General features: G+C 47.5%; 1 protein-coding gene across 16 annotated transcripts in view; it reads left to right on the forward strand.

Annotated features, from left to right (window-relative positions):
* The first annotated feature begins 530 nt into the window (after window positions 1-530).
* The window catches only part of MICAL2 (microtubule associated monooxygenase, calponin and LIM domain containing 2), a 220,942-nt gene continuing 200,358 nt past the window's right edge, over window positions 531-21,114 (forward strand). For 10 of the 16 annotated variants that reach the window (XM_057507380.1, XM_057507381.1, XM_057507382.1 and 7 more), the window contains exon 1: window positions 532-726. The gene's annotated coding sequence lies outside the window, so the exon portion shown is untranslated. Of the gene's footprint in view, window positions 727-21,114 lie in introns of all 16 variants that reach the window. The other 6 variants (XM_057507389.1, XM_057507390.1, XM_057507393.1 and 3 more) reach the window with 4 other exon arrangements.

The following is a 21,114-nucleotide window of genomic DNA, read 5'->3' on the forward strand; positions in this document are numbered from 1 at the left end:
ATCACCGCTCTTCCCACCAGCTTTATTCGAAGCAAGGCCAATCTAGGTGAGAAGAAGAACCTATGTAGCTAGCAGGTCATTTGCTGAAGCCCAGAGTGATCAAGGAGCTAAGGAAGGAGGGAGGTCTGCGGTCAGGACAGGAAGTGCAATGCTGCTCCCTCATGTCCAAAAGGGGACGCTGAGGCTTGCTTTCTAGCTGCCTGGGCCAAAGAGCTTGAGGCCCAGCCTTTGCATCTCTGTTGACACCAGGATACCAGCTCCGGGGTTTTCACCAGCAGCACCGCCCCGCCCCGCCCCATTGGCCCTCCGCTGGTCTCAGACGTGCGCTGGTCTAGGTAGAAGCGCCCAGCAGCTCCCTGTGCTCGGGGCCTGGCTACAGCCCACGTGCGCCCGCGGCAGCCGCGCTGACAGCTGGCCCCAGAGGGGCGGGGCGGGCCGGGAGCGGAGGTGGGCTCCGCGCAGCGCTGCCATTGGCCCCCGGTCTCGCGCCGGGGGCGGGGCCGCGCCCCCAGCTTCACTGTCATTGGTCGCGGTGCCGCTGGGGGCGGATCCCGGTCCCGCGGGCCGCGCCGAGCAGAACTGCAGAAGAACGCTGGGCTAAGCCAGCGCTGGGCTGCCTAGCTCGCTCCCGGCAACCGCAGGCTGCCCGCGGGTCCCGACTGCTAAGCCCGCGGCCTCAGGCGAAGGCAGGAGCTGACCAAGGCTCCGCGGCCGGCGCGGCTCTTGGTAAGGCGTATGGGGGAAGGAGGCGCTCCGGGGAGGGCGGACGGAGACCGTGGCAGCTGAGCCTGGACTCTGGGTTTGGCTCGCGCCGGGGAGGGTCAGGTGCGGCTACAGCATCTTCCGCCTCAAACTCACCTGCCGGCCGCGGGGCAAGCAGGTGGAGCTTTCTGGGGAGTATGGGGCTGCCCGTATCGGTCTCTAAATCGATTAGAACGCAATGAAAGCCTCCAAACGGTACCCCGAACTACTTCATATTCCGACTCCCCCAGCACCCAAAACCTGCAATTCTAAGCCTAGAAAATCTTCAATGCGTCAACAAAGAGTGGGCGCTGCGCGCCCGCAGTACCGCCCGCCACCGGCGCAGATCATCCCCAAACTTTGCTTCCCAGGATTTGGGCTCTTCACCGCTCACGTTCTTTCCCGGCTCTTCACTGGGCGCTTCCCCACCCCGTCCCGGTTCCTCTCCCTCCTTAATAACAGGAAGTTAAGTCGGGCCAAATCTCAGTGGCCTGGCCGCCAGAGGGCTGGGACAGGGTCTGGGGACGTGGCGGGGCCGGTGGGGTCGCCGCGCTGTTCTCTCAATGTCGCGCGACCCCCAGCAGCCCGCTCTCACCCCAGGCCCAGGAGCACCATGGTCAGGGTGTCCCCGGCGCCCATCTTGCCCAACTGGCCCTGGGGAGAAGTGGGATCTTGCCCACAGCCTGTGCTGCCCCTGACCTTAGCTTCCAGGCCAGAACAGGTGGGGTTAACTTTATCCTAGGCCAGCCTCGCGGCAGAGCTAGGAAGAGCTTTTGCTGGATGGGGAAGAGGCGTGTTGAAACCAGAGTAAACGTGTCTCCTTCCATATTGTATATTCTGAAGCCTGGGTTCTAATGACTAAAGAGCTTTTATTTGGAAGCAAATGGGGCCCTGAGAGGCCTGTGGCTGTCCGAGGACCCTCTTGCTGTCAGTCTTACCTGCTCACTACAGTCTTCTGTGGTTTCCATGAAGGCTGAAGTCACTAACCATCCCCCTTCTGGGCAGGCCCCACAGGAAGAAAGCCAGCCGGGGTTGACCCTCCAACGTTTGTGTGCCTGGGTGCCCTGGCACCTGGGCCAGCTCTGTTCTGTCCCCTTCCCAGGGGAAGCGGACCCAACAAGTGGGCCTCAAGTCTCCAGAGTAGCCCCACCCTATGTTCTGGAGACTAATTGCAGTAAGAATGAGCCTTCAGGCAGAGAGAAGGTAGATTTATTAAGTGCCTACTGGGAACAGATCCTGCTGTGTGGCACTTCTGTGTCTGATTTCACAGTTACTTTCCAAAAATTCAGAGGGTTTTGCCCTCCTCATTTTAGAGCCGGGGAAATGCTCAGGTACGGTAAGTGCCCAAGGTCACACAGAAGTGGCTGAGCCAGGATTTGAGCCAGGTTCTGCCATACTAGGCCCAGTGCTTTTTCTGCGGCTCTCGCTGTGCAAAGTGGTGTGCTGTACTGCAGAACCATGGCTCTACTGTGTGCTGACTCCTGGCCTTTGAAAAGATCCTGTCCAAAGATTCAGGGGATGCTTCTTTGGCAAAACACTTGAACCGACGCAGATTAGCCCGGGTTGTTTAACCTGCAGATGGCTGGCCCACCCTGTCCTCCAGCCAAAGATGATGGCTGGTGCTGGTCATGCTGTGATGGGAGGGAATGACTGCTGGTGTTTCCGCTGCTTTTTGGGGTGGGGGGAGGGGAGCCTGCCTCTGCCATTGACTTGGTCTCATCTCTTAAGAGTTGGCTTCTGAGATGGTCTAGGAAGACTGTTAGCAGAAATAACCCCCTACCTTAGATCTGATTCTAGGTTGGTTTTTTTTTCTGGGGGTGGGGCGAGGTGTTGAGCTGTACTAGTTATGGTTGTAAGGTGATTGAGATCCACCGTGTGAGTGCATTTTTATAAAACATTTTATTGCTTTTATCCTTGCCTCTTTCCTTCCTAACCAAGGCTCTGGCTTACTGCTCATCCTTTTCTTCTAAAGGAAAATAATGATTAGCCTAATACCAACCAGTTACACTTCAGTTATAAATCAGCTTCAGGACCAAGGCTGGTGTTAGCTGTGGTCACTGGAGTCTCATTCACAGGAGCTGCAAGGAGCAGAGGAGAAGCTAGGTAATTCCCTTCTGCCTGTGATTGGAGCGTGTCTCTGTTCTTTCTGCCTGTGTCCCTATCCCCATCTGGGTGTGCCTCCCAGTTATGGACCTGCCCCTGTCACTCCCCACTACTGAAGGGTAGAGGTCCTGCCTTCTTGATGGAGAGCCTTGACTCTGGTGGGAGGAGTGGGGTATGGGTGCAATAACATTTGGGCTGAACATTGCTAATCTCAGAGGCCCTTCTAGGGCTAAGAGTCTCTGTTGTTTAAAAAGCCAGGAAAGAGAATACTGTTCATCATGCTGGGACTTTTCATTCTCTATATCATTAGATTCCCACATTAGCCATCTCAAGAAGTAGGTGGGATTATCCGCATTTTACAGATGAGGACCCTGTGACTCAGAAAGGCTAAAACTTGCCCGCATCACGCAGCTAGTAAATAACCAAGCTAGGATTCTGGCCTCAGTTTGTATGGGTGAGGCCTATGTGGTGAACTAAATACCGAGAGAAGCAGGAAACCTTGTGGCCATTCTCTGAACTCTGGAGGCCTGATGTATGCAGCTCCCCTGCCGTTCTTACTTTACCCCACCTTGCTTGTGATTATTTGTGAACATGTCTTCCCACCTTGCTCTGAAATGTCATTTAACACACTCATAAAACTTGAATTTATTTTCTGGCTCTCACAAATCCTCCTTGTGCTTTGCTCTATATTTCCTTAGCCTTTTATACCAGTTTTCATTAGGATATCTTATCAGGATGTATTACAATCCTGTATTGAAAAATATCATGAACATTTTCAAACACAAAAATAGAATAGTATAGTGAGCCCCATATACTCATCATCCAGCTTTAACAAGTCATCAAGATTATGCCAGGCTGGTTTCATCTCTTTTTTCTTCCCTTCTTTCTTTCTGATGTATTTTAAAGCAAATCTCTGACATTATGTTGTTTTGCCCCTCTATAACCCAGGAAAACACTATTTCAAAAGGAGCGTTCTCTTTCATAACTGCACTGCCATAATCGCATGAACCAGAATCAGCAGTAATTCTTTGGTCTCATCTGCCCATATTCAGATCTCCATGATTATCCCAGAAATAACCTTCATAGGTTTGTCCAAATCAGAATCTACAGTCTGCATTTGGTTGTTAGTCCTTTTATGCCTGTTTTGATCTGCCTCCCTTTTTAAACCAGGCATTACCTCCCCCACTGGGTAGCAAGCCCTTTGAGACTGCAGCCTGCTTCTGTGTCATGCTCTGTCCCCAGTGCTGTGTCTGGGATGGGCCAGAGGCTTGCTGAGTCTGTCCGATTGTGTTGTAGCCACTCAGGAAGTGCATTTTGAATGAATGAACCCAGTCTGTGGGTTCATGTGACTGCCCGTGCCTGTGTTTAGATAAGAGGTTTTTAAAAAAAAGATGACTTGCTCGCATTTGGAGGTTTCCTCAGTGAGAGTCAGTCTGTAAACATCCTGAAATAATTGGAGAACTATTTGCTGTTCTCACCCCAGGGACTCTGGTTTGTGATAGGGAACCCAGATAGGCACCTTTGTGCCCTGATCAGCAACTGGTCTTCTCAGATCACATGTGGGGCTGACACGGTCTGAGGTCATTTTTGACTGAGCTTTGAATTCCATCTTATTCAGCCACAGGGATTACCACTCTATGACCCAGACACTTGGCATTTGGGCTGCATAGAGAAGAGCTGCACACACCTCTCTAGGGCAGCACCTTCTCCCCTGGGCCTTCAGAAGCCTTCAGGAGACAGGCCTCTAATCTGTCTCATGCCCCGGCCGAGTTGTGGAGCCTTTCTCAGATCCTTGTTCATCTGCAGCTGGTGGTTTGTGACAGAAAACGAACACTTATGATCTTTCGGTGTCTTGTCTAAATTTGTGGGGAAGAGATAGTGTCACTACTGGAACCTTTGTGGGTTTCCTGGTGGAGAAGACAGAGACTCCGGAGGGAAGGAAAAGCTGTGTTCACTCCCCTTGGCAATGCACTTCACGCCTGGATTCCTCCTTGCGTATCAAGGTCTGACCCACCCAGCAAACAGCCTTCAAAATGAAGTGTTTTTCTTCTTCTCCAACTCCTGCTCCTCCTCATCTCCACACAGACAACCTTTTCTACAAGGCAGACTATAACAAAATTTTAAGTCTCTCTCTCTCTCTCTTTTTTTTTTTTTGCGGGGTATTACTGAGACATTTTAGCTTAACCCCCTACTGGTGTTTTTGTCTGACATCAAGTCTTTCTCTCTGGCAGCCTAGAGTTGGTATTTTTTCCTTTTTGCCCTTTAGTAATTTTCTCAGTATTTTCCTAAAATTGTTACAGTAAAAATATTTTATTATTCTCATGGAAAGCTCAAATATTTGTTTTTTTTTCTCTTAAAAAAGACAACTTCCTTCAACTGATTTGGAAGGCTAGACAAAAATATACATGCATTTGGTACAGCTTTATGTATGGATAAGGTCATTCAGCCATTGGGATTTTGATACTTATTTCATTTATTTTATGACTATTATTATTATTATTATTTTTTTTTTATGACATTATTTTGAAGAACATACCTGGACTTTCTGACAGTAGAAAATAAAGCCGGGACTTAGGAGAAGGGATGCTATGAAACCCATGCAGTTTCCGATTCTACTTCTTTCCCATTCTACTCTCCTTTCCCTTCTAATGTTTGGCTCTTGATATGGATTTTTTTATGCAGGGAAGTTGAGATATCAGAGGAAAACGGAATGATGGAGTGTGATGAGGCAGGGCAGGCAGGGCAGAGTTTCAGGCTCTGATGTTCTGTGTGTCCTCTTGGGAAAGTACCTGATAAACAGCCTGCCTGTCTCACCTTGGAGGACCCTGACCCCTCCCTCCACCATTTTCCATTTTCCTCTCTACATCCTCCCCAGAGGTAGAAAACATGGCTGGTCTGTGCTGATAAGGCCCCTCCTTTCTAAACCACTGATCATCTGGTCTCAGAAATTCAGAGCTGACAGGGGTGATAGGAGACGTGGGCCCGCTGGTCACAAACAAACCTTCATTGCAGGGTAGGGTCACCATGGAGTCTGATTTTTGGGATGCTTTCCTCCTCTGTCAGTTGTTGAGGAGAGTCCATCCCCATGTCCCAGGTGAAGACGTTTTTGTGAATGCCAGGCACGGTATATCTTAAATGCAGTTGCTCTATACCCATCCATGCATCTACGTATTTACTACAGTTCATCATGGGAAAATCTGCCCTGTCTCCACGGTGGCGGGCAGGGAGCTGTGTGTGTGGATAGTGCTGGGGTTTATAGGTTGGGAGTTTTGGTGAGCTCCTTCGTTGCTCTAGTGTCCACCTGCCTCTGCATCCCCCAACTCCAGGGGTCAGGCTCATCTCCCTGCCTCCTCCAAACCCTAAATCCCACCTCCCACTGGCTGTCTAGATATACTGCAGCATTGCGTTCCTTCCAAGACTTGGTTAGATTTCTCTTGGGGAAATACAGGGGTAAAGGCAGATCTAAGGATAGAGACTTGTTCCCCGCTGGTTTGGGGCTCAGGTTTTTCTGCTTCCTGGCAGCGAGGGATGCACAGGCAAATGTCTTTCCTGCTGACAGCAAGAGGAGGGTGGCAGGGAGTTGGATGGTAGCCTGTGGTCCCTGAGCTGCCACAACAGCAGGTTTATGGGACGTCTGCAGGCTTGAGCTTCTGACACACCCAGAACAGAAGCCCAGCTATGCCAGAGACAGGAGTGGGAGTCTAGGAACATCCTGTTCTGGCCTTGCCACTGTAGTATCAATGTGTTAAGATATGGAAACTACTTCTTTGCAGAATCTCAGGGTTTAATTGGAGCCAGGAGCCAGGAGAATAAGATGTAGGGGACGATGAAGTGCCTGGAAAACAGTCACTTGGACCTTTTGGTCACTAAAGAGAGTTACTCCCTGGAGCCGAGTGGGTGCTGGGGGCCTGCCACAGCTGTTCAACCCAGGGAGCAGAACAGGGTGTGTGGAGGTTCAAGGTACTGTGCATAGAGTTCACGATTGGATTGCTATAAAGTCAGGGCACTGATGGCTCCATGTATCAGAACAGCAGAGCTTTTCATAACCTGGGGCAAAGGTGATAAGAGTCAAGAGTTCCTTGCTTGGAGGAGGGAGGAGTCTGATAGTCGCTAAAAGGGAAAATAGAGGAATTAACAGGGGATCCAGGAAACCTCTTTCTAGACTTCAGGGAGAGGATTCAGTCCATCTCTTTCCTTAGGGAATGTTGTGTCCGGCTTGTGCAACTGGTTGAGGCCCTGGGGAGTATGGAGTCCATGCTAGGAGAGGTTCTCAGCCATCTGCCTGCTTGAGCACCGTAGTGCTGTAAAGGGAGGATTAGGCTCCTGATGAAGTCCAGGCTTGCTGCAACTAGGGAACCCAGGGCTTCCTGCTTGGTCTTGGTTTCCATCTCCAGCTTGGGTGTGTCTTGTACCTGATATCTTAGACACTTAAAAATGACTCACCCACGGCAACACATACGAGATAATGGTACTCACTCCCCCCGACCACATGCATGCAGAGATGATGGTACTCACCCTCCACCTCCACCACATGTGAGGGGTACTCACCCTCAAACACATGCATCAGTGATGGTACTCACCCCTCACATGCAGAGATGATGGTACCCACCCGCACACACATGCCGAGATGATGATACTCACCTTCCACCTCCACCACATGGGGGAGGGTACTCACCCTCGAACACATGCGTCAATGACGGTACTCACCCCACCCACACACATGGATAATGATTATCACTCTCTGCCACAGATACATGGATGCATGGTAACACATTCGCTGAGTACAAAGGGAATCCAATGAACAGTCTCTCCTCTTTGCATCCTCCAGTCCTCAGTTCTTTTCCTCAGTGGCATCTGCTATCCTCAGTCTCCTATGGATCTTTCTAGATGGAGTCTAGGCATGTATTTGTACCTGTTTTCCCCCTTACTCTTCTTCAGACCTTCTGGGAAACAACCAGGATATGAAGTGACAGGACCCACAGGGGTGCAAAGACACAGCAGTTATTTTGAATTGGCCAAGCTTAACCATTGCTCCTCACATCCTACTTTGCCTCCTCTCTCCTTGAGGAACATTCATGTGTTCGATGAGTGGGTGTAGAGGGTCTAGGCACTGAGAATAAACCTCAGGGGCATGTTCTGGATGCAGATGGTATAGGCATTAACAAACAAACATGCTAAGACATGGGTTCGAATCCTAGCCATGTGGCTTTGGCACATCAATGAACCCTAATATTTTAGTCTTTAAAAGGGAGGTAATTACACCTGTCTCAATGGATTGATGTAGAGATGATTTAAAAATATTTGTGAAGTGACCTGCCTAGGTAGGCACTCAAAAATGTCAGGTTTTTTTCCACTTCTAAGGAGTGACCCATTTTTTAGAGATGATGGATGACACTGGCATGGAATCTTCTGGATAGCTTCCTGGAAATCCTCTTAATGGGTTCCTGAGCTTTTATTTCGCTATAGAAGGCAGCTAGTTCCCCACTTTCTACTGAGTTGAGCTCCCCCCCCCCCACCTCTTTCTGTTCGTGGAGAGCAGAGTTGCCATCCTTCCCAGCCTCTCAGCACCACCTCCTCTGTTCCTCCCCCACCCCTTCCTCCCATTCCTGCCCCCATTGGTGAGCAGAGTGCTGCTGGCCACCTGGACAGGGCTCTGGGGTGTTTATGTTGTAATCTCTTCCAAAGCTCCTAGCAGATGTCTGTTTATTGCTGAAACTTCATCTTTATCTTCAGCATGGAAGCAGAGAGAGGCTATTTTTAAAGATCTTCAACTGGCATGTCTGCACAATACAGCCTAGATTGCCTCCAAGTTCCATTCTTCCTCACTCCTGCTCTCCACCCATTTTGAAACCCTTGAGATCCAGGCTAAGAGACATTATATGACCTGATTTTAGAGCAGCAATTAATTGAGCCTACAGTTGTAGTCTTAAAAAGGTAGGTCAGGGAAGCAAAGGCAACCGGCTGTCTTTTTCTGGGCTGGGACAGATGGCATGAATGAGAATAGCATTTCTGTGTCTGTGGGAATCAGTACCTTCCCCCATTTACATCTACCTGTGGTGGGAGAGGCCTGCCCCCTGCATGCTGCCTGCTGATTGGCTGGGAGACCTTTAGGGTTTCCTTTCTCTTTGCATTCGGGTGGGGCTCATGGTGAGAAGGGAGTGGAACTAGTGTAGTTTCAAATAATACTGACCTCCTGGGAAGGAGGGAGAGCCAAAGGCCGTGAGTCATAGAACCTTGGGATGTCAGGTTGGAAGGACCCTCAAGGGCCAACCAGTTCTCACTCTTGCCACCTTGTTTTTACCTATAGGGAAACTGAGGCTCAGAGGATTCTTGATACTGAGCAGAGGCCAGGAAGGTTCAGTTCCTTGCTCAAAGTCACCAAGCCAGGTCAGGGTTAAGTCTGTTCTCCAATCACCATGCCTGCCAGGCTTGATCTCGGTGGTCAGTCCTGGGCAGCTTAACTTGCAGGTGGCCTTCCCTTTTGAAGGACAGAGCCTCAGTGCCCCTCCACCTTACCAACAGCTCCGGCATTGTTTACATTTAGGATATATACACTTGTGCAGTGGCTTGCTTGATCGCTTGGTGCAACATCTTTCCTTATCAAAAACATCTTCCCTGGAGCCTTGGGTCCTAAAATTCCCATCTTTGTTTTTAGCTCTTGTCTCCAGAGGGACTTTGTTAAAAATACAGAATTTAACTAGGTATGACAGCATGCTGACAAAGATTAGTTATCTCTGTTTAGCTGTTAGCTGAGCCCTGAACCTTGAAAAAACGGGGGATGAATCAGCTGGGAAGAGGTGGAGGAGGGCTTCAGATAGGACCATAAATAGAGTACCATCAGGGCAGGCATGGAGCTCCATGGCCAAGGCTCCTTAGCTCAGAGTGCAGCCCTCATCGAACACAAGGAGGGAGGCAGGTTAGGCAAGCTTTGCATGCCTGCACCTCAGTAGAGTATGGAATGTGCTTTGGAGAGGCACACATTATGAGGGAACTGGGGAAGGCTCCCTGGAGGAGGTGGCACTTGGTGGTTGAGATAATTCTTGGCAAATAGGATTTCCATAGGCAGAGATGGGCAGAGGTATAGCACAAAGAGATGTGCAAAAGTGAGGGCATGTTTGGGTGCCACGTGATGGCAATGTAGAGGCTGCCCAGGGAAGCTGTGGAAGCAAGGCTGGAGTCAGGCCAGTTCAGCGTGCTGGGGGTGGGGGCTGGGCTTTTGTTAGAATCATTTCTGCAGGTGTCAGAAGCTCACAGAGCATTTAGACCATCATCTGAAATAACTGATTCTCCTCATTTTGTGGTTTCAGAAATGCCTGAATATCCCCTGCAGGCATGAGTTCCTGGGTTTCTGGTGAACACTCTGAGTTTACTTCCCCAGTGGAGGAGGAAGCTTGGGAATGCTAGCAGGGCTGGGGGCTGGGCCTGAAGCCGGGAGACATCCTGGCCATGGGGTGGGGACAGAAGCCGGGCTCAGCTTCTGCTAGCTTCAGAGTTAACTGGCAGGTGGGAGGCATGGCAACCCGGTGTGCTTGCGGCTTTGACATTTGAGCAGGGCTGCTCGCACCTGCTCTCTGCCTTAGATGTCTCAGAAACGCCCTTGCTGTATGTGATGGAATAAATTGTTTCTGTGTGCAGAAAATGGCATGAGTTTGTGCCCGTGGAAGCTATTGATGGAGGTGGGGTGTGGTCCTGAAACAGCTTCTGCCTTTCTTTGTTCTCCCAGCATCAGTGCTGCCAATGTGAGACCCATTTAGTTCACTGATTGATCAATTGATTGCTCAGTTCATTCATTCAGCCAACCAAGACTTCTGGAGTTTCCTCTATCTGAAGCATATTGTCACAGACTGATCAGTGGTTTGCAGAGTTTCTGTAAAACCTTGGGCAAGCCACTTATTTTCTCTGAGCCTCAGTTATCTCTTCTGTGAGATGGGAATGATAATACTTATCTCCCAGGATGGCTATGAGGATAAATGGGGTGCATAGCACATCTGTTTTGGTGCCTGGCACATAGTAGGCACTTTGGTGGCCTTTCTACTCTGCACCTGTTCCCAAATTGGCCCACAGGAGTCACAGAGTACAGACGTGGGCAGGATTCCTCTTTGCCTCAGGCCTCCCATTCTGTACTTTTCCCTAAGTGGCTTTTACCCTTAAGTAGTGGTGACTCTTTAAGAAAATGGCTCAGTCAGAGCGCTGAGGTATGCGATGAAGGAAGGAGGGACGCCTTTCTCTTTTTGGTGAGGTCTTCTCAATCCTTCTCCCCATCTGCTTATGACTTATTTTTCCCTTTCCAAACTCCATTTTCTTCTCAGTCCCACTAGTTCTGTTCTTGCCCTTATTATTTCATCAGCACAAATCAGAAAAAACTGCCCTCTGTTTCCTTAAGAGAAAACAGGAACTCTCTTCACAAATTTCATCTTTCTCATCTTTTTGAATATGATTGTACTCATGGTTGAAATAGGTGAGAGCTGACAGTAAATGAGAGGAAGCAGGTGGGAGTCATTTTTACTTAAATTGGTCATTTTCTATTTTTCAAAGCATGTGAATTGTGATAGGTACAATAATAATGAAAAATCCCACAGGAACAGTAGGGCTTTCCCAATGGTGCTTGATTTCTCCCGGGTGGTGGTTCATCCCGGGCTCACACACTGGAGGTGACCAGTCCCCTTTCTGGACAGTTCCTTTGACTTCCTATAGCACCTGCCCTTTGGGCCAAGTTCTTCCACCTTAAAGCCACAGAGTCTAATGTCTTTTCCATATCACAGCTCTTCACATTTTTTAAATCTATGATACCACTGATCAGAAGATGTACCATTATTTCACGTACCTTCAAGAGAGAAAAACTGCTTCCAAGTAAACTGGAACAGTGCTTTCCTATCACTTAAGGTTCTCCAGCTATCATTCTTTTAGACTTTAGCCATAAATTTATATTCCATGTCAGCTGCATGTAAATAAAAAGGAAAGTAAATTGGTTAGGGCATTTCTCAAACTTATTCACTGTCAGAAAACTCCTCCAAATCATTTTTTGCCTCCGAGTCATCACTGTGGGGTTTTAAGTTTTTTGACCTGTTATTAGGTTCTGGGTAAGTGGTGATGTAGTTCTTAGTCTCTATTGTCTCTGGAACTTATTTTCTGCTGCAGATACCCTTTCTGTAAGTTTTGATGATGCTGTTCCTTTGAGCTTATCGGAATGTGGCGATGGAGGGTTTTCATCAACAACCAGGACTCACCTTCCTTCCCCCAGTGGTCCTTAAATGCTTGGGCTCCTGCAGTGCTGAAGGTTGCAGTTGTCCAGATATGTCACCGGGAATAACAGATTTCCACATGACAGTGAAAATGAGGCAGTGGTAACCATGCAGCAGCTGTACCCTGGCCTGGAGAGGCTGTTAGGTGTTTGGGGATTCTAAGATAGATTCTGCTTTCAGACAATTTATTGTTGAAAAAAAAAAGTGTGTCTTTTAATTCGTGAAATATCATATTTAAAAACAGCCTCCCTGTTCTCTCCTGAATCGTCTTCCAGATTAACAACTCATGATGTGGGTTCAGGTCTTTTTGCCTTCCCTGTAGTTCTCTTCTGAAAAATTCTAGTTCGTCCATATTCCAGCACTGAGGGTGGTGCCCAGACCATATCTGGTAATCATGGTATGGTGTGGCCACAGCAGAGGAAGGAACTATCACCTCCCCAGTTCAGGCCATTCTCCTCTTCATGCAGCCCAAGATTGCATCAGCTCTTCTGGTGGCTGCATCATACCAGTGACTCACTGACATCACCACTGAGCAGATCTTCTTAACATGTGGTGTTGCTAAGCTGCATCATCTCCCTGTCCGAAACATGTGTGACTTTAGAATTTAAAAGCAGAGCCTACTACTCTGTTCCTATCTGACTCAGAATAACCATTCCTATTAAATTTCAACTTGTTAAATTCAGGACGACCCTGTTCCCTTGAGCTCTTTCAGGATCCTATTTAAGTATATGTTCCATAGCATCACCCAAGCCACTGATCAAATGCTCACCAGGAGAAAGCCTTCTGGCACCGTGTGACAGACGTCTCCTCCAGGGACATCAAATCCTTCATCAGCCTACTTAGAGAATGGTAGCCCAAGCTGGCCCGTGCCTAAGTCTCTGCTTTCACTTTCCTGACCTCTGGCCAGGTGCTTTCTTGAGTCTAGATATGCTAAGTCTGTTGCGGTTCTGCAGCTATCATCAAGTTGCCTGTCGCAGACAGAAGTGAACCCTCCTTGACGTCACATGTTCTGCTTCCAGAGTGTTCTCCAAGCCCGCTTCCAGGTGTCCCAGGCTGCCCCGCAGAGATGCAGTGCGCAGTTCAGCAGTCGCATCTGCTAGAGTTCCCAGTGCTCGGGCCAGGGGACTCAAAGTCACTGAAAGTATCTAAATATCCTTTTATAAAAAAAAGTACCTCCCCTAGCCCCCCTCAGCTCCATCCTCATCTCAGCGATAGATCTTTACTTTGCAGTCTGAAGCTAGCCTTTCTGAGAGGGGGCCATGATGTGCCCAGAGTGGAAGCTGAGGTCCAGTTTCCTTGTGCCCCTTTATGCTTCTGGATCTCTTGGCTTAAGGCAACCCCCCCCTCACACCCCCAAACCTTCCTGCCCTCCACCCTCTGTTGTGCAGCCTCCTTCAGCTGACACTCTGGGATAGGCTCTGCGTCACTGTCTCAGGGTTTTCTGGGTTATGCATCCTTCTTCCGGTAATGGGACGTGGGTTTTTTAACAACTGACCTTGTTAAGGGTTCCCTGTGCAACTGCATGGCTTCTGTTCTGTAACACTTACATAGCAGTTACCATGTACCAAGCTCGGTGTTAGGGCTTTGTAAATATTAACTCATTTAATTCTGTGTCAACCCCATGACTGTGATGTTGTCATTATCTCCACTGACCAATGAGAAAGTCAAGGTGCAACGGGGTTAACTGACTTGCTCAAGATGTCATAGCTCACAAGGGGAAGGGGGGCATCTAGAATCGAGTCAATCTGCCCCCAGGGGCCAGCTCTCAACTATTATGGTGAGCTGCATGCTTCCTAAAAGTCCCCTCGCTCCCGTCCCCCTGCTCCCCCTCCTTCTCCCCTCTCTCCCGCTCTCTCTCCCTTCCCTCCCCCACAGCTGCACAGACAGAATTGCATTTCAGAGTCTGAATCATTAACTTCCTCAGTCTTAGGTCTTAGAGCCCTTCTGCTCTCCCAGCCATCTGAAGTCTGTGTTCTTGAGTATTGGGCACCAACTTCCCCTTCTGGGTCTCTCACAAATTTCAGAGGAAATGATTGCTTTTCCTCTACAGTTCCTGTGTCCTCCTGGCCACTAACCCACTCTGCCACTGTCGTGGATATTAGGTTAGTCCTGTTGCTATGGACACTTCCTCTTTCTTCTGGAAGGCGAAATGACCTGGAGGCCAGTCAGAGCTTCTGGCCAGTGGGGTCCCCTTTTCTTCACCACCAACCATCAGAGCTCTTCTCTGGCTTCCCTGAGATCCGGATCAGTGACCTGCCCAGTGGAGTTCACAGTGACGTTAGCTTCGTACCCCAGTTCTTCTCTTGTCACACGTATGTTCTCCAAAATATTTCCCTCTCTCTGTTTCACAGGCATTTCACACAGATGCACAGCTCTTTTGTCATGTAGAGTTAGCTGCTCTATCTCCCAGCCCTATTCCAATCTCATTTCTTTAAAAGGTAAAAGCTGGGCACAGAGAAGTGTGTAGAGTCTGCTATCAGTTGTGCAAAGAAAAGGAAACATGTTTGTGTTTGCATGTATGAACATAAACATCCTCAGGGATGAGACACAGGCAACTAATACCAGTGGTTACCTGGTTCAGAGGGGGGTCAGCCTAGGTAGGTAAGTGGGAGGGACACGTTTGCCATAGACTGTTGTGCTTTCTGATTTTTGTACCCTGTGAATGTGTTTCCTATTCACAATTTTTTAAAACCTTAAATAATATGGGAATCCTGATGGGTGGACTATGGGAAGATGGTGACTCCCCTACTTGAGTCAGCATTCTGCCTCCCCCTACCACATGGGCTAGTCAGCTGGGCCAGTCACTGCCCACTTGCCTTGTGGTGGGGACACAAGGAGACCCTCCTCTGCAGCCTGGCAGGGCACAGCACAAAGAGGATCCCCTCCCTCCTCCCTGGCACCCATCTCTCCGAAGCCCAGCAGTAATTTGAGATTTTGCCACCCTTTGTTGTAATCTCAGTTTACTTAGAGCCAGTGCTCAACAGGTGCACCTGGGCCTCAAGTGTTGGTTTTCTGCTATGAATCACCTAAAACATACACCATGGCTTTCTCCCCCTGTTGAGCTTCCAGTATTTGAGGAAAATTGAAACACTTGGAATATCTGGGTTTGCCTTCAAGAACTGTGTACTTTCCTTTTCCAGACCTGCAGGATTTTACAGATCATTTCTTTTCCCATCATACACATCTGCCCAGCCCAGAGGAGCATGATTAGAATGGAGTCTGATGCCCTTTGAGCTATGGCTGGGTTTGCAGATAACCAAGGCCGGAGCAGCCCCAAAGAAAAAATTCAGGACATTAGGAGAAGCCAGTCCCAGTACCTGTAATTGAGGAAGTGACCTGAATGGGAAATGGACTTGTTTGCCTGGGGAAGTTAATGGAGAAACATACATTGAGCACTAACTGTGTACCCTAGGCCCTGTGCAGTGGAGATGACATTAAGGTTATGGCCCAGCATCTCTTTCCAAAGCAGTCACAGTATACTTGGGAAAAGAAGACATATGCTTTAAAAAAAATTAAATAACGGGAGATTTTGGTAACAGTTCAACTCAGTCACAGAAGGCAAGTCACAAGGTAGCTCATGACTAATTTCTGTATGACTTGTGGAGACATCAGTGGGTGTGGGGGGTGTTTTTTAGGGGCTGGAGAGGGCCTGGAAAGCTTCCTGGATGAGGTGGGGAGGAAGAGGAGGAGGAGGCTGCATTTGATCTGGATCTTGAAGGATAGGTGAAGTGCAGATGGTTAAGTGGGAGGAAGAAGACAGCATCTCTAGTGGGCGTCTAAGGCCAGAAGGAATGAGAGATGGCCTGGTTTTGAAGGTGGGTAGCGGAAGATGAGGCTGTGCAGATGAATTTGGGAAAGATGCAGACAGCTTTCACTATGGCAGAGAGAAAGATTGTGTGTGTGCATAAGTTCCCAACAGGGATGGAGGATGAGAACCCAGGCTCTCATGGGCAATGCTGTTGTAAATCCTAGGGAGAAGGGCAAGAAAGGTTGTCCTCCAGGCATTTTAATCTGGGCATCTAGCTTGTCCTCCGGGAATGTCCTCAGGACCAGAGAGGGAGGACAGACTCATGCTTGCCTTTCCCCCACTGTTATTCTGTTTGGACATTTTCTTCTTAGGCATTTAAATGTCTATTCATTCGTACATTTAGCAGGTATTTGCGAGTTTTTACACTGTGCCAGAAACTGCTCTGGGTGCTGTGGTTACAGCAGGGAAAAAAATAAAAAGGGTAAAATCTCTTGCCACATGGAGTTTGTATTCTAGGAGGAAAGACAAACAATAAATAATTAAGTTGAATGTGTGAGGCTGGGTGATGAGAGGTGGGTGATGGACACAAAGCTGAGAAGCTGGGCAGAGGTGTGGGAATGGTTGGAGGGGGGGCTGTAATTTTTTTTTTTTTAGACTTTATTCTTTTTTTTTTTTATTTTGGTATCATTAATCTACAATTACAGAAAGAACATTATGTTTACTAGGTTCCGCCCTTCACCAAGTCCCCCCCACATACCCCTTCACAGTCAGGAGGACTGTAATTTTAAATAGGGTGGTCAGGAAAGGCCTCACTGACTCGCCCTGGTGCTCAGACTTGTAAGCCAGCAAGTGAGAGGTCTGGGCCAAAGGGAAGGAGGCCAGGCCAGATGCTGTATGAATCTCAAGTCCCCAGTTGATCTTCTTCAACCTGTTGGGGTTTGCAGCTCTAGGCAGCAGGGAGCCTGTGAGTGTTCTTGAGCAGAGGAATACCATGTATGGAAAGATGTCCCTAGTAGCTTTGTAGAAGGTGGAATATAGGGGGCTAAGGCAGAGGCTGGTGGACACCTGAGCCGCAGAAGGAGATGGCCAAGGCCTGAACAGTCCATGAGGTTGACACTTTCTACCAAGATACAGTGGGGCAGAGCTAGGGAGCAGGAGCAGTGTGCAGGGGTGAGGGTGAGAGTGGATACTGGCAGGAGGGGAATGATGGCAGAGCTTAGGTTGGGGAGTGTAGACAAGCCATGGACTAAAGGTCTTAGTGGGGCTTGGGGGTTGGTTAAACATTCTTGCTGTGACTTTTCTTTCATTATTTTGGTATAGTATAGCTTAAGAATGTGGGCTCTGGGTTTGAATCCTGACTGACTGACCTTGGGCAGTTACTTAACCTGCTGTGCCTCAAGCTCTGCATCTGTAAAATGGGGATAAAATAGTACTTACCTTATGGACTTTTTTTTTTTTAGAGGAAGTAGGTTACTAAATGTCAAATGCTTAGAACAGTACCTGGCATATAGTAAGTACCTAATATTAGCTTGTTGACTATCTGTCTCTCTCTCTCCATATTGTGTTAGTAAAAATGATGTGTTGAACATATTCTTCCTGTTGTCCTAAAACTAAGTGAAATGAAGAAAATGTTACTTTTAAGGATTAAGTGAGATAATACATGTAATGGATTTAGCTTAGTGGCAGATGAATACTAGTTTAAAATTACTAGTACCACCAAATATTATCATGAAGAAAATGATTTTCTAATGGAAATCCTTTGTAAAGTCATCTGATTCAACCATTATTTATTGAGCCTACAGTATGCCAGGTGCTGCAATACATATATTATCTCATTTCATCTTTGTAATGATTGCCCAAGAAAAGTACTATTAACCACATCTTATAGATGAGGAAGCTGGGCTCAGAGAGGCTAAGATTTGCCCAAGGTCACACAGCCATCTCCATAGCAGAACCAGGGTTTGAAAGTTTTTCCCTCTGACATTGAACTACCTTTCATAATAAAAACAATTATTCCTTAACTGTCATGTTATGCAAATATACACTGGCATATCATTTCTAATATCAATCTTCCTTAGAATTTGGTGTTCACATGAAGCCTGGTGAGTGCAGAGGTATATAGCCAGCTTCTAGGACAGACCAGGGCAGTGTCAGAGGGGAACCTTGAGCCACAGTCAGAGCTTCCCCTGGGTAGGAGAGGAGGTGAGTGAGTCAGTGCTCACCCTCAGTGACTCATCTCTGCCTTTCAGCCACACAAAGTCTGTCTGAGACCTGTCTTGGTTGACCCAGCTTCTGGTGTACTGGAATAAAAGAGCCTGGTGGGTTCAAATCCAGGCTCTACCACTTACCAGCCTCATAAGGCCAAACAGGAGTGAATTTCTTCATGCCTCAGTTTTGTCATCTGTGAACTCATTCATACATAGGGCTTTTAGGAGAATTAAATGAGATGGGCCATGTAAATACTTAGAACTGCCTGGCCTATAGCAAGCACTCAGAGAGAGTGAATACTATGCTAAGAATTATTATACATAGTAGTAGTATTATAGAAGCCTCCCCTGACCTTTGAGGCCAGAATGAAATGTCCCATCCTATGTGCACAGTCCCTCCAGTAGCACATTTTGTTTTGCCTGATATAAATGTGGGTGTAGCTCTCTCCCTCACCAGACTGGGAGTGCTTAAGAACAGGGAATAGGTCTCTATGTTTTCTTTAAATCCTTGGAGACTTGTGCCTTGTCCTGGAAGGGGTTGAAAGACATTTGCCAAATAAAATGAATTCCTAGTACTCTGTTTCCCTTGCAGCCACATGTTCTGACCCGAAGACCCCTCCTGCCAGGATTATGGAAGATGTCTGATATTTCTAAGGGTTTTCCATGCATGTTCACATTCATGTTTCACTCAGTCTTCACAGTTGTCTTGTGTGATCACTGGTTATTTTCCCCACTTAATAGCTAAGGAGACTGAGGCTCCACCGAGTTCAGTAATTTTTATTTTTTTATTATTTTTTATTTTGGTATCATTAATCTACAATTACATGAGCAACACTATGGTTACTAGACTCCCCCCATCATCAAGTCCCCCCAACATACCCCATTACAGTCACTGTCCATCAGCATAGTAAGATGCTATAGAATCACTACTTGTCTTCTCTGCATTGTACAGCCCTCCCCGTGCTCTCCCCCTATATTATGTGTGCTAATCGTAATGCCCCTTTCCCCCCTTGTTCCTCCCTTCCCTCCCATCCTCCCCAGCCTCTTTCCCTTTGGTAACTGTTAGTCCATTCTTGGGTTCTGTGATTCTGCTGCTGTTTTGTTCTTCAGTTTTTTTCTTTGTTCTTATACTCCACATATGAGTGAAATCATCTGATACTTGTCTTTTTCTGCCTGGCTTATTTCACTGAGCATAATACCCTCTAGCTCCATCCATGTTGTTGCAAATGGTAGGATTTGTTTTCTTCTTATGGCTGAATAATATTCCATTGTGTATATGTGCCACATCTTCTTTATCCATTCATCTACTGATGGACACTTAGGTTGCTTCCATTTCTTGGCTATTGTAAATAGTGCTGCGATAAACATAGGGGTGCATATGCCTTTTTCAAACTGGGCTCCTGCATTCTTAGGGTAAATTCCTAGGAGTGTAATTCCTTGGTCAAATGATATTTCTATTTTTAGTTTTTTGAGGAACCTCCATACTGCTTTCCACAATGGTTGAAATAATTTACATTCCCACCAGCAGTGTAGGAGGGTTCCCCTTTCTCCACATCCTCGCCAACATTTGTTGTTGTTTGTCTTTTCGATGGTGGCCGTCCTTACTAGTGTGAGGTGATATCTCATTGTGATTTTAATTTGCATTTCTCTGATGATTAGTGGATGTGGAGCATCTTTTCATGTGCCTGTTGGCCATCTGAATTTCTTCTTTGGAGAAGTGTCTGTTCAGATCCTCTGCCCATTTTTTAATTGGCTTATTTACTTTTTGTTTGTTGAGGTGCATGAGCTCTTTATATATTTTGGATGTCAACCCCTTATCCGATATGTCATTTATGAATATATTCTCCCATACTCTAGGATGTCTTTTTGTTCTATTGATGATGTCCTTTGCTGTACAGAAGCTTTTCAGCTTGATATAGTCCCACTTGTTCATTTTTGCTTTTGTTTCCCTTGCCCAGGGAGATATGTTCATGAAGAAGTTGCTCATGTTTATGTCCAAGAGATTTTTGCCTATGTTTTTTTCTAAGAGTTTTATGGTTTCATAACTTACATTCAGGTCTTTGATCCATTTTGAATTTACTTTTGTGTATGGAGTCAGACAATAATCCAGTTTCATACTCTTGCATTTAGCTGTCCAGTTTTGCCAACAGCAGCTGTTGAAGAGGGTGTCATTTCCCCATTGTATGTCCATGGCTCCTTTATCAAATATTAATTGACCATATATATTTAGGTTAATATCTGGACTCTCTATTCTATTCCACTGGTCTGTGGGTCTGTTCTTGTGCCAGTACCAAATTGTCTTGATTACTGTGGCTTTGTAGTAGAGCTTGAAGTTGGGAAGCGAGATCCCCCTGGCTTTATTCTTCCTTCTCAGTATTACTTTGGCTATTTGGGGTCTTTTGCGGTTCCATATGAATTTTAGAACTATTTGTTCCAGTTCTTTGAAGAATGCTGTTGGTATTTTGATAGGGATTGCATTGAACAAGTTCAGTAATTTACCCACAGACTCATTTGTGGAAAGTAATGAAACATCCCAGGAAGCCTTGGCCTGGAGGCTCACACCAACCATCCCCCCAGCCTCCATCACTCCCTTGTGCCCTTCTCCTGAAGAGGGTTGGGAGGAGACCAAAAGGCCTTTATACAGTTCTGCCTTTATCTTCCTCCCCGCTCTAGGTCCTGTTACTTCCAAAAAAGCACATGATGGTGGGCCTGAGCTGAGCCACTGATCAAAGATGCTTAAATTATCTCCACTCCCATGTTCCCTTCTCCAGGTGTCCAAGCCTGGGCTGGAGCTGTGCCCTGGGCTTGGTGGGGAGTGGAGACAATGGGGAGGGCACTGCAGCTTTAAACATTTGGAGCAGTGTCTGAGCACACACATGCCCTGGGGGAGCCTGCAGTTGGAGGCCAGGAGGCTGGTATCAGGCTTCTCCCAACAAGGAGGGGTCGGCTCAAGGTACAGGGCCTAGAACATGTCCAGGGAGGAGAGGCACTGCTGGGGGGCTCAAGCAGAGACTGTTGTGGGGGTGGGGGCACTTCCTTACTAGGAGGCAAACAGGCAAATGATCCTTCCAGC

This window comes from Manis pentadactyla, chromosome 9 (assembly GCF_030020395.1).
Source record: "Manis pentadactyla isolate mManPen7 chromosome 9, mManPen7.hap1, whole genome shotgun sequence".
NCBI classification, from domain to species: domain Eukaryota; kingdom Metazoa; phylum Chordata; class Mammalia; order Pholidota; family Manidae; genus Manis; species Manis pentadactyla.